Here is a 14,389-nt window from a genome sequence, read left to right on the forward strand (position 1 = left end):
TACTTCATGTATTTGGATGATATGGCAAGTGGAACACTATACTTAAAATTTTTTTTCCAGTTATCTGTTTTTTTGGTATTCTGACCAAAACATAAATGGTTTTCTTGATATACTGACCTTGTATTCTCTTACAGTAGTGAGATCCTACTGTATCTCGCTAAACTCATTTACCAGTCCTAGTAGCCTTTTTATTTTTATTTTTTAGAGACAGGGTCTCACTCTGTTGCCCAGGCTGGAGGACAGTGGTGCTATCATAGCTCACTGCAGCCTTGAATTCCCAGGCTCAATCAATTCTCCTGCCTCAGCCTCTAGAGCAGCTAGGACTACGGGTGTGCACCACTACAATGAGCTAATTTTTAAAACTTTTTTGCAGAGATGGGATTTCACTATGTTGCCCAGGCTGGTCTTGAATTCCTGGCCTCAAGCAATACTCTTGCCCTGGACTCCCAAAGCACTGGGATTACTGACGTGAGCCACTGCACCTGGTTCAGTATTTTGAGGCTCTGTTATCAGGGACATACACATTGAAGATTTTTATAGCTCTGTAAGATACTGACTCTTTTATCATTATAAAGTATCTTTCATCTCTAACAATATTCCTCATCTTAAAATTTATTTCGTTTGATGTTAATATCACCACTTCAGCTTTCTTATGTGTATTCTTTTCATGGTATAATCTTTTTCCATCCTTTTACTTTTAACCTGTGTCTCTGTGTTTAAAGTGTGTCTCTTCTAAGCAAGTAAAATGTACAAATCTTACAACAGTAAATTTTCATTTGCCCTGCCCCATCTTAGTGCTACTGTTGTCATAATTACACCTATATATACATTATATGTTTAAAAGGTTTTTTTTGTTTGTTTGTTTTTGTTTTTGTTTTTTTGAGACAGTCTCGCTCTGTCACCCAGGCTGGACTGCAGTGGCACCATCTCGGCGCACTGCAAGCTCTGCCTCCCGGGTTCACACCATTCTCCTGCCTCAGCCTCCCAAGTAGCTGGGACTACAGGCACCCGCCACCATGCCTGGCTAATTTTTTGTATTTTTGGTAGAGACGGGGTTTCACCATATTAGCCAGGATGGTCTCGATCTCCCGACCTCATGATCTGCCCACCTCAGCCTCCCAAAGTGCTGGGATTACAGGCGTAAGCCACTGCGCCCGGCCAAGTTTTTTATTTTTTAGGTAGAGAAAAGGTCTCACCATGTTGCCCAAGCTGGCCTCAAACTTCTGGGCTCAAGTAATCCTCCCACCTTGGCCTCCCCATACAGGTGTGAGCCACTGTGACCAACCTATATGTACATTATAAACCCAGCACTACAGTGTTATAAAATCTTTACAATCTTGTTTCTTATGTCACCAGCAGGCACAGTGGCACACGCCTGTAGTCTCTGCTATTCAGGAGGCTGAAGCAGGACGATAGCTTGAGCCCAGGAGTTCAAGGCTATAGTGCACCATAATTGTCCTTGTGAATAGCCAACACACTCAAGCCTGGGCAACATAGTGAGACCCCCATCTCAAAAAAAAAATCATATGTATCTTAAAGAAATTAGAGAAGGAAAAATATTCATAGTCTTTTATATTTACCTACATATTTACTATTTCCAGTGCTCTTCATTTCTTCCTGTAGATGAAGTACCACCTGGTATCATTTCCCGTCATTCTGAAAACTTCTTTTAGTGGAAGTCTGCTGGTGATGAATTCTCTCAATTTTTGTTTTTCTGAAAATGTCTTTAGCCCTCATTTTTGAAAATGTGTTTCTCTGGATACTGGATTCTTGGTTGACAGGGTTTTTCTTTCAGTATTTGACTATACTGTCCCAGTGTCTTCTGGCCTCCTTCGTTTCTGATGAAAAGTCAGTCACATTTGTAACACTGATCCCTTTTATGTAATGTGTCACTTTTCTCTACCTGCTTCCCCTCCCCACGCAAGTTCAGAGACGTAATGTGCTGATGTTGTAACAAGGTTCAGAGGGTGGCACACCTCACACACATGCATGAACACCCAATCGTCACACTCATGAGCTACAAAAGGATCTCTATCTGCTTTTAAGATTTCCTTTTTATCTTTGGTTTCAGCAATTTGACTATGATGTGCCTATGAGTGCTTTTTCTTTGTGCTTAGACTCCACTGAACTTCTTGAATCTATAGTGTTTTCTACCATATTTAAGAAGTTTGGGGATATTATTTCTTCAAATATTGTTTTTTGCCTCTTTTTCTCTTCCCTTTCTAGGACTCCAAGTACACTTATATTAGGCTACCTGATATCGTCCTACAAGTCTCTGAGGCTCTACTCACTTTTCTTCAATCTTTGCTCCTCTCTTCATTGGATGGGATAATTTCTATTGATCTGTCTTCAACGGCACAGATTCTTTTCTCTGTCATTTCAAAACCGCTGTTGAGCACATCTAGTGAACTTTTTTTTTCTTTTGAGACATGTTGTCAGCCAGGCTGGAGTGCAGTGGCACAATCACAGCTCACTGCAGCCTCGATCTCTTGGGCTCAAGCGATCCTCCCACCTCAGCCTCCCAAGTAACTGGGACTACAGGCACATACCATCATGCCTGGCTCATTTTAAAACTGCTTTGTAGAGGTGGGGTCTCACTATGTTGCCTGGGCTGGTCTCAAACTCCTGAGCTCAAGTGATCCTGCTGCCTTGACCTCCCGAAGTTGTGGGATTATAAGTGTCAGCCACTGCAGCCGGCCTCCAGTGAGTTTTTACTTCAGCTATTACTTATTTGAGCTCTACAACTTCCATTTTTTCACTTTCCATTTCTTTGTTACAATTTCTCTATCTGTTCACTTATTTTTCCTTTAATTCTTTGATCAAATTTTCCTATAATTCTTTGATCATAGGACAGCGGCTTTGCAGTCTGCCTGCAAAATCCAACACTGTACCCACTTAGACGCTCAGAGTCAGTCTCTACTGACTGCTTTTCTTCCTATGAGTTAGACTTTCCACTTTATTTACATGTCTAGTAATTGTAGATTGAAAACTTGGCATTGTAGATAAGATGTTACACCAACTCTGGATTCTACTGTGTTCTTCTGAGGACTTTCTCTTTTTATATTCTAGTAGGCAGTTAACTTGCCTAAATTCAAACTGCAAACTGACTCTCCTGTTGTATGAAGCAGCTGCTATCTCTGCTCAGCTCTTACAACGTCTAGCCTAGCTCCCTGGGGTCTCCCATGCTTCTGTGTAATCTGGCAGACAGCCAGGGATTTAGGCTGATCATACTCAGATTTAGGGGCTCACACTCTCTGTGACTTTTATGTTCTTGTGATTTCCTCCTAAGTTTTCAGCTGTCTGGACAATATTAGGGTCTTTCCTCTGAACCCCAAGCCAGTAAGGCTTCAGCTTTCCACTGCTTCGCTGCTCACAGTTTAGGGATATACTGTTTTAAAAAGCATGAACCTCACAGATCTCATCTAGTATAGGTCTGTCTTTTAAGGGTACATTCCTCTCTAGCCTCTGCCTGCTTGCTTTGTTTCATTGGTTGGCTGGTTTTTATTTTTGTTTTTGTTTTGCTGGGCTCCCTGGGATTTCACTATACATTTATTTATTTTTTTAAATTTTATTTTATTATTATTATACTTTAAGTTTTAGGGTACATGTGTACAATGTGCAGGTTAGTTACATATGTATACATGCGCCATGCTGGTGTGCTGCACCCATTAACTCGTCATTTAGCATTAGGTATATCTCCTAAAGCTATCCCTCCCCGCTCCTCCCACCCCACAACAGTCCCCAGAGTGTGATGTTCCCCTTCCTGTGTCCATGTGTTCTCATTGTTCAATTTCCACCTATGAGTGAGAATATGCGGTGTTTGGTTTTTTGTTCTTGCGATAGTTTACTGAGAATCCAAATTCCTGGTTGACTATTAAACTCTAAATGTATTCCTTCTAAAAGGAATACATTTAGAGTTTAATAGTCAACCAGGAATTTGGGCAGTTTTCACTCAGATGTGGGGCCTCATCCTTTCTGTAGTCCTCTCTTGTTTCCAGGATTCCCCCCTGAACTTTCCAGCTTCTCTTCCATCCCTGACTTCCCTTCTTTGGCACCTCTCATCTGTAAGGCTGCAGCTTTCCACTATCATTTCTTTCTACTGAAACCACCATGGGTACTGATGCATAACCTCTCGCAAAAAAGTCACAAACGTGCAATTCTTGCTCCTTCTATTATAGTGTTTCAGGAGTCAATTCTCCTCAGGTTCTAGGGATAGCTTTCAGATGCTTGTAGTTGTTTCTTATATTTTACCCAGATCTTTCAACTGTTATCTGTAGGGGGGTTTATGCAACCACTTCACTCAATCTCCCTTAATGGAAATTTCCTCTAATCCAACAGGAAGTAATTTCCTTTTTGGATTTTTAAATATAACACCTTACTTTTAAAAGCATAGTGCTATAAACAAAACATTTAAAAGTAACACGTTTTCAAGTAATGAACAATAACACTTCAGTGGCAAAGTCCTAATTGTCTTTAGAAATTTATTAGATCAAATATTCCAAATGTTGCATGTGATAAAGCCATATAGCAAAGGTAGAAAGGCTTAAATTTTTTTTTTCTTTTTTAGTGAAAAGGAAACAACATAAAAGAAAAAGAATAGCTCAGTTAGATACAGGAATTCTGTTCCTAGAAACAGAATCTGTTTCCTGCCTAGAAGTCAGCAAAACCCAGTCTGTTCTACATTTAGTAACTGGAGAAGATGGGAAAAGCTAGAGCTCTTTGTTTCGGTTTTGTTTTGGTTTTGTTAGTCTCAATGGTTATTTTTGGGAGAAAGAGAAAGAACGTATGTCAGTGGATCAAATAACTGTATTATAGATTATTGGATTCCAATTGCTGTAGAGAATAATTACTATTTTATATGTCTTTAATAAAGTATAAATATTCACAGATGGTCTGTTATGTGCAAAGCACTATAAGATAGGAATAGAGAGAGGGGATGTGGGGGGAGGAACTGAACAAATATGAATAAGATCAGTTTTGGCCGGGTGTGGTGGCTCAAGCCTGTAATCCCAGCACTTTGGGAGGCCTAGACGGGTGGATCGCCTGAGATTGCAAGTTCGAGACCAGCCTGACCAACATGGAGAAACCCCATCTCTACTAAAAATACAAAATTAGCCAGGTGTGGTGGTGCATGCCTGTAATCCCAGCTACTCAGGAGGCTGAGGCAGGAGAATTGCTTGAACCCAGGAGGCAGAGGTTGCAGTGAGCCGAGATCATGCCACTGCACTCCAGCCTGGGCAACAAGAGCAAAACTCCGTCTCAAAAAAAAGATCAGTTTTTCCCCCCAAAGATATCTTATAATGTACTGAACAGACATGTAAAACACACACACACACACACACACACACACACACACACACAGGAACACAAGATGTGGAATGGATGTAGAAAGTGCTGTTTATAGACCGGGTACTTGATTTAATCTCACAATTTCAAATACAAAGTTAATGTTATGCTATGAGCTACTTTTTAAAATGTATATGTTTATAAAATATTTGTTTTTAAAGTAATAGTTCGAAAAGTAGAAAAAGTAGAAACACACAGTAGAAGAAAAACTCTTATTTTGGAAATATATAATGAAGTGGAACAATCCTATAAATCACCAGAGAAGATCACTATTAAAAGTCTGAAGAAAAAAAAGCACGTGTTGGCTGGGGATGGTGGCTCACACCTGTAATCCCAGCACTTTGGGAGGCCGAGGCAGGTGCATCACCTGAGGTCAGGAGTTCGAGACCAGCCTGACCAACGTGGTGAAAACCCGTCTCTACTAAAAATACAAAAATTAGTCGTGTGGTGGCGCACGCCTGTAATCCCAGCTACTCGGGAGGCTGAGGCAGGAGACTTGCTTGAACCCAGGAGGCGGAGGGTGCAATGAGCCAAGATCACACCATTACGCTCCAGAATGAGTGACAGAGGGAGACGCTATCTCAAAAAATAAATAAATAAATAAATAAATAAAAAATAAAAATAAAAAAATAAAAAAAAAGGGTGTGTGCATGTGCACATGCTCACACATACATTTGAGCATATACTTCTGTGCTGCTCAATCTCTTTTCGACCAAATGCATCACATTTAGCAACAGTTAAGCGGACACCTTTCCATGTTAAAACATATATAGTGACTTCATTCTTTTTTGTTTTGTTTTGTCTTGAGATGGAGCCTTACTCTGTCACCTGGGCTGAAGTGCAGTAGTGCGATCTCGGCTCACTGCACCCTCCACCTCCCTGGTTCAAGCGATTCTCACGCCTCAGCCTCCCAAGTAGCTGGGATTACAGGCGCATGCCAACATGCCCAGCTAATTTTTGTATTTTTAGTAGAGAAGAGGTTTCACCATGTTGGCCAGGATGGTCTTGAACTCCTGACCTCAAGTGATCCGCCCTCCTTGGCCTCCCAAAGTGCTGAGATTACAGGCGTGAGCCACTGCACCCGGCCTGACTTCATTCCTTTTAATGGTTATAATATTTAGTAAAAATAAATATACTACTTACTTAATCAGTCCCTTTCTGATGGGCATTTGACTTTTTTATAGTTTTTAGTTATTACAAAGTTATTGTAGTGTTTCTATATGTTCTTAAAACTGAAAGTCCTAAGTCAAAAGGACTAAACATTTAAATTTTTAGTGGCAAGCTAGGCGTGGTGCTCACACCTGTAATGCCAGCACTCTGGGAGGCCGAGGCAAGAAGATCATTTGAGGCCTGGAGTGTGCGTACAGCCTCACGAGACACCCATCTCTATAAAAAATACAAAAATTAGCCAGGCATGCTGGTGTGTGCCTGTAGTCCCAGCTACCTGGGAGGCTGAGCTGAGAGGATTACTTGAGCCCAGGAGGTCAAGGCTGCAGTAAGCTGTGATCACACCACTGCACTCTAGCCTGGGCAACAGAGTGAGACTCTGTCTCAAAAAAGAATAATAATAATAATTAATTTTTAAAAAGTAAATTTTTAATGGCTACTGCCCAACTAGCTTTCAAAAGGATTATGCCAATTACACTCAACAAACTACAAGAGAGTCTCAGGTATTTTTTTTTCCTTATGTTTTTTGTTATTATGGCCGTATATTTCATTTCTAAATTTTAAAAATTTATTTTTAATTTTTGTGGGTACATAGAAGGTGTATATATTTATAGGTTATTTGAGATGCTTTGATACAGGCATGCAATGCATAATAATCACATCAGGGTAAATGGGGTATCCATCACCTTAAGCATTTATCATTTGTGTCACAGACAATATATTAGTTATTTTTATATTACAATTATTTCTGACTATAGTCACACTGTTGTGCTAGCAAATACTAGCTCTTATTCTTTCTTTTTGTACCGATTAACTAACCCCACTTCCCTCCCACTCCCCCCTACCCTTCCCAGCCTCCAGGAATCACCCCTTTACTCTCTATTCTACATGTTTTAACTCCATAATACATTGTTATCATTTTTGCTTTTTACAGTCAATTACCATTTAGAAAACTTACAACATTAGAAAATTTGTTATGTTTACCTACATACTATTTTTAGCATTCTTTATTCCTTTAAATTGACCCAAGTTTCCACTGTTATCATTTTCCTCTTACCAAGAGAATGTTCTTTACTACTTTGAGCCTCAGCTATTTTTACATATTATCTTACATTTACCCAAATATTTGGCAATTTTGGTGTTCTTCCTTTAGTCTTATGGATCTGAATTACTGTCCATTGGCAGAATTTTCCTCTCAGTCAAAAAAACTTCTTTCAGGTAGATCTGGTAGCAAGCAATTCCTAGTCTTTGTTTATCTAGGAATGTCTTTATTTTGCCTTCATTTTTGAAGAATACTTTTGCTAGATATAAAAATTTTGTTTTTTTTTCTTTCAGTACTTTGAATATGTCACTCCATTGCCTTCTACCCTACACTGTTTCTGCTGAGAAGTCAGCAAACATTCATACTGTTACAATAAAAAACTTGAGGAATTATCTTTTTCTTGCTGCTTTCAAGACATTCTTATTATTTTTGTCTTTCTTTGTTTGTTTTTAGACAGTGTCTTACTTGGTCGCCCAAGCTGGAGTGCAGTGGCATGATGTCGGCTCACTGCAAGCTCCACTTCCCAGGTTCAAGTGATTCTCCTGCCTCAGCTGGGACTACAGGCATGTGCCATTACGCCTAGCTAATTTTTGTATTTTTTAGTAGAGATGGGGGTTTCACCATGTTGGCCAGGCTGGTCTCAAACTCCTGACCTCAAGTGATCTGCCCACCTTGGCCTCCCAAAGTGCTGGGGTTACAGGCGTGAGCCACTGCACTCGGCCTCTTTTTGTCTTTGCCTGTCAATTATTTGACCAGGATATGCCTAGGTGTGGATCATTCAATATTTATCCAATTTGAAGTTTTCATAGATTCATGATTTTCATCAAATGTAGGAAGTTTCTGGCTGTTACTTCATACATTTTTTTTCTGCCCTTTCTTCTCCTTTCCTTGTAGGATTCTGCGACGTGTGTGTTGGTATGCCTGATGTTGTCCCACAGATCTCTGAGGCTCTGTTCATTTTTTTCTCTCAGGTTCTTCAGATTGGCAGTTTCTATTGATCTATCTTTAAGTTCACTGATTCTTTCTTCTGTGTCTCAAATCTCATGTTGAATTCCTGTAGTGAATTTTTAATTTTAGTTACTGTATTTTTCATCTCCAGAATTTGCATTTGGTTCTTTTTTATAGTTTCTGTTTTATTGAGATTTATTGAGTCACTGTCATCATACATTTCTTTAAATATTTAAACTTGACATACATAGTTTCCTGTATTTCCTGAACACATCTATAATAGCTGTGTTGAAGTCTTTGTTTACTAAACCTAACAACTAGGCTCTCTCAGAGACAGTTTCTATTGACTGATTATCTTCCCTGAATATGAACAACCCTTTCCTGTTTTTTTGTCCCATTAGTGTTTGTTTTTTTGTTTGTTTTCTGTAGCCATTCCTTACAGACATAACCATAATAAATTACAGACATAATCATAATTTTAAAAAACTAGATGTTTTAGAGAATATATTGTAGCAACTCTCAACTGTAATTTTTCATGTGTGTTATTTCTTTAGTAATTTGCCTTGACTAAATCTACAAAATCTGTCTCCCCTGTGATGTGTGGCTATTTGATGTCTCTACTCAGTTTCTTTTCTTCTTTTCTTTCCAGTTTTTCTTTTCAAATTCTTGTTTTTATTTTTAAGCCTGATTTGCTAACACACAGCTTAGTGATCAGGCAATGATTGGTTACAGGTTGTGTTCGCATCTCTTGAGCCTGCTAGGCTTCCAATCTCTGCCCATGGGTCTGTGCAGGGTTAGGGAGCAAAAAGTTCAAGCAGTTTTCAGGTCTACCCCACTTTTCCTTTCGGATCAGCCCTGTCGCATTCCTTTATACATTCATGCAGATACCCAGCCAACCAGGGACAAACGGATACCATGGGATCTCTCTAGTTTTACCTGCATGTGTGCAGAGGCTTCTAAGTCAGCCAGAAATGTGTGCACAGCCCTTCAGACTCCTCTATAACTGTCTCATTTCCAGGATCTCTGTTAATTAAGTTTTGGGCTAGTTTGCCAGTCTGTTGCTTGACCCACTTGGGATAGCTCTCTCTCTACCAGAACTGTTGGCCTTCCTTGTTCTCTTGCTACTGAGGGTCATTACTTTCACTGTCAATGCCACCGGACGGGGGCTTTTCACCTGCACCAAATCAAGTGCATTCCCTCTGGCAGCCAAGCTTTAGTTTTCAGGGCCTGCTCTACCCTCACAGAACTACTACACCAATGGCAGGAGGGGATGGGAGTAACCCCCTATCATTTAGGCAAGGATGTCAAAGACTCCCATTGTTCTTACCTGAAGTTTGGCAGTTTCTCTTGGATGAATGCTTCTCCATTTATTTCTTGCATTTATTCTATTTCTAGAGCCCTGAAACTGTTGCTTTTAACAATTTTGTCTGGTATTATTGTTGTTTCATGGGGAGAGATTTTGACTTCCTCACTGTAACTACTAAAGTTCTGATTCTGTCCTCAGCTACTTTTAAATGCCCTCTTTCATCTTCAAACGTATCACCCCATCACATGACATAAAAGTGCATTGTAAGTCAAATGTGAGATCATCAAGAATAATGAACAGGCCTGGCACGATGGCTAACGTCTGTGATCCCAGCACTTTGGGAGGCCAAAGTGGGTGGATCACCTGAGGTCAGGAGTTCGAGACCAGCCTGGCCAACACGGTGAAACCCTATCTCTACTAAAAATACAAAAAATTAGCTGGGCGTCGTGGTGCATGCCTCTAATCTCAGCTACTTGGGAGGCCAAGGCAAGAGAATTGCTTGAACCTGGGAGGTGGAGGTTGCAGCGAGCCGAGATTGTGCCACTGCACTCCAGCCTCGGCAACAGAGCGAGATCCATCTCAAAGAAAAAAAAGAATAATGAACATACTTCACACCAGTTGTCTTTCTAAGCTATTATACCATGCATTTCTAGGTCTTGAGAGTGGAAAATGTAAAAGATTGCTGTACAACTCTATATTGATCTAACAATAAACCAAATAAATGCCTGTGTTTCCTTCAAGTCTTATCTAAGCACCTCGAGCAAGTTTTTCCTTCATTCTCACACATGAAAGAAAACTCAGACAGCCCTGATAGCCTTCTATGTATATCTGTACAAATAACAAATTCAAGATTTGTTTTCCTCTTCTCTAAAAAACTTTGTTTACTCTCTCAACATGATACATTTCCTTTTTGTTATAGAAATGGTCATACTGCGGTACCTTACCCTACTAAAACTGCAAATCACCTGGCTAGCTCTTGTCATACAGCAAACACATATTATTGTTACTATTAGTTAGTCTTCTCATTCTTTGATAAGGACCCAACCCAAGAAAAGGCTAAATATAGTCCATTATCAGTAAGAGGCAAACAGGAATCAAGGTTCAAGAACTTCTGACTCTTAGTTCTATGAATACGCACCTCACAAAATTAAAAGCATTTTTCAATATTGTTACCATGTTGACACCGTTAAGTTTGTGACAAAGCATTTACTTCACACAGTCCACTCTAAATTAATTCCAATATTACTTACGAAACTTTAAAAAATGCTTTGTTTCACAAAAGTCTTCAACAGGGGCCAGGTGCAGTGGCTCACCTCTGTACTCTCAGCACTTTGGGAGGCCAAGGCAGGCAGATCACTTGAGGTCAGGAGTTGGAGACCAGCCTGGCCAACATAGCGAAACCCCATTTCTACTAAAAATACAATAATTAGCCAGGCATGGTGGTGTGTGCCTGTAAACCCAGGTTCTTGGGAGGCTGAGACATGAGGATCGCCTGAACCCAGGAGGGAGAGGTTGCAATGAGCCGAGATTGTGCCACTGCACTCCAGCCTGGGCAACAGAGTAAGACTCTGTCTTAAAAAAACAAGAAAGAAGGTCTTAAACAGCAAATGGCTTCCCCAAACTAAGTACCATATATTAAATCAGGGAAAAAATCATGGCAAACTAAATTTCCCATTCATTTCTTCCTGGGGGTTAGTGGTAGAACATGACAGGCAGATGCGAATGGGAAGTGCAGTAACAATACTAACAAGGATTCAGAAGCAACCAGCCCCAGCCTCTGGAGAACCCACAGCACATTGGCATCAAGCAGACAGATAAGCCTTTGCTCTGCGGGCTTCGGACCTGTTCCAGAACCCTTCTCAGCCAGGGCAGAGCTCATAACACTGCAGCCTCCAAAGTGCTCCAACAGGGGATGCTCCACTTGGGGAAGGGGAGATGCTACAGGTGATGTCTCCTTTACAGCAAGAAGTTTTAAATAATCCAGACTCAGTCTCTTGAAGCCAGCAGTCCACTACAAGTAGAGTTAACTGATAAGGTGGAATTGATTACAAAAAGGTAATTCAATTGCAAGACTCCTGACAACACTATAATCTAATACTGCTTAGGAGGGAAATCACTCTTTCTTTTTGGCATTTTCATTAACAGCACCACCTGACTGCAGTTTAAAAAGCACCATCAGGAAAAACAGCCTCTTTCACTGTCCTTCCTAGATAGATTAATCTGACCTGTCTGTAAATAATGGAATTTCTATTCAAGCCCCAGCTTGTGATTCATTTTGTTTGCCCAGTAATGGCACGCGAGATGACAAGTATTCATGGACTGTGAGTTTTTTCCATGAAGGTGGCTAACAAGTAAGGGGACAGTGTTGAAACCCAAGACATCATTCAGAGAAACCCAAGCCTCACAGGGCTGCTCTCCTGGGAGAAGCAGTGTTAAATGGCAGCAGGTTGATCCTTCTTCCCTCTTTTTTTTTCTCTTAGTAGAGACGTTGCCCAGGCTGGTCACGAACCTTCTTTTTCAGGAGCCCCACTCCCATTCAGCTTAAATTGAAAGTTCTAACTATCAGGTTTTGACGCAATTATCTCCTTCCTCTTTTTTTTTTTTTTTTGATAAAATGCTGATAAGCCAGGCGCAGTGCCTCACGCCTGTAGTCCCAGCACCTTGGGAGGCCAAGGTGGGAGGATTGCCTGAGCTCAGGAGTTCAAGACCAGCCTGGGCACCATGGCGAAACCCCATCTCTACTAAAAAATACAAAAAATTAGCTAGGCATGGTGGCAAGTGCCCATGGTCCCAGCTACTCAGAAGGATCAGGTGTGAGGATCAGGTGGCGGTTGCAGTGAGCTGAGATCGCAGCGTTGCACTCCAGCCTGGGCGACAGTGTGAGACCTCGTCTCACCCAAAAAAATAAAAATAAAAATAAAAAAATGCTGATTCTTAAGCAATGAACACATTTTACCTGGGTTTTGGAAAAAATATATGCAGCCCAGCTGGGCAGTGACTGCACACCCAGCACACATTGGTACAGAACAATGTCCATAATCCCAGCACTCTGGGAGCCGGGGCAAGAGGATCAGTTGAGCCCAGCAGAGCAGCCTGGACAACATATCAAAACTGCATCTCTGGCCGGGAGTGGTGACTCATGCCTGTAATCCCAGCACTTTCGGAGGCCGAGGCGGGCAGATCTCTTGAGGTCAGGAGTTTGAGACCAGCCCAGCAGCCAACATGGTGAAACCCCGTCTCTACTAAAAACACAAAAATTAGCTGGGTGTGGTGGTGGGCGCCTGTAATCCCAGCTACTGAGGAGGCTGAAGCAGGAGAATCGCTTGAACCCGGGAGACAGAGGCTGCCGTGAGCTGAGATTGCGCCACTGCACTCCATTCTGGGTGACAAAGTGAGATTCCGTCTCAAAAAACAAAACAAAACAAACAAAAAACAACTGCATCTCCACAAAAAACAACAAAAAATAGCTATGTGTGGTGGCGCATACCTGTAGGGCCCATTACGTAGGAGGCTGAGGCACCAGGATCACTGGAGCCCAGAAGTCTGAGGTTACAATGAGCTTTTTTTTTTTTTTTTTTTTGAGATGGAGTCTCACTCTGTTGCCCAGGCTAGAGTGCAGTGGTGTGATCTCGGCTCACTGTAGCCTCCGCCTCCCGGGTTCAAGTGATTCTCCTGCCTCAGCCTCCTGAGTGGCCAGGACTACAGGCACCCAACACCATGCCCGCCTAATTTTTATATTTTTAGTAGAGATGGGGTTCTACCATGTTGGTCAGGCTGGCCTCAAACTCCTGATCTCAGGTGATCCGCCCATCTTGGCATCTGAAACTGCTGGGATTACAGGTGTGAGCAACAGTGCCTGGCCTACAATGAGTTTTCATTGCACCACTGCACTCTAGCCTGGGCCACATGGCGAGACTCTGTCTCTAGGGAAAAAAAAGGAAAAATGCATACAAATATATTTAATCTGTTCTGTGTTAATAACATTAGGAATGTGAAAAAGCCTTCCAAACTCATCAAAGGAGAACTTAAAGATATAAAAATAACATTTCATTAAACATATAAAAAGTTCAAGATATATAAAATTTTAAGACTTCATAAAATAGAATATTGCTGAATAAAAGAAAACAAAATGTGTAATGTACATAAAATATACGAATGTGAATTTATTCTTTGCATTTTAACAGCAAGAAATTGGAAACAATCTAAAGTCCATCAGCAAATAAGTTTCTAGTTAAATTATGGTAGATCCATACAATAAGATACTATAAAGCTGTTGAAAGAAAACAAAAAAAAGCTCTTCACGTGGACATGTGGAAAGATCTCCAAGATTAATTTTTTCATGAAAAAAGAAAATCAAGGTGCAGAACAATGTCCATAGTATGTTAATATTAATTTGTTTTAAGGTGAGAAAGAGACACTATATATAATTATATATAAATAAATTTATGTTTGCTTGTATATACATAAAAATAGTTGGAAAGATGCACAAGAAACTAATAAAGTACTTTTATTAATTTGGCAGGGTTGGAGGGGTGAGGAAAATTGGGAACTGAGCAGATGGGGAATTAAGGGGAGGACAC

General features: G+C 40.7%; 1 protein-coding gene and 1 non-coding gene across 2 annotated transcripts in view; both read right to left on the reverse strand.

Moving 5' to 3' along the window:
• PACS1 (phosphofurin acidic cluster sorting protein 1) overlaps positions 1–14,389 on the reverse strand; it is a 171,620-nt gene that overhangs the window by 91,107 nt on the left and 66,124 nt on the right. The gene's annotated exons all lie outside the window — the stretch shown is intronic.
• LOC129009178 (small nucleolar RNA U13) lies at positions 1,925–2,029 on the reverse strand. Its single transcript, XR_008492709.1, has one exon. It is a non-coding gene; the product is annotated as a small nucleolar RNA U13 (small nucleolar RNA).

The sequence above is a fragment of the Pongo pygmaeus genome, chromosome 9, assembly GCF_028885625.2.
Source record: "Pongo pygmaeus isolate AG05252 chromosome 9, NHGRI_mPonPyg2-v2.0_pri, whole genome shotgun sequence".
In the NCBI taxonomy this organism is placed as follows: Eukaryota; Metazoa; Chordata; class Mammalia; order Primates; family Hominidae; genus Pongo; species Pongo pygmaeus.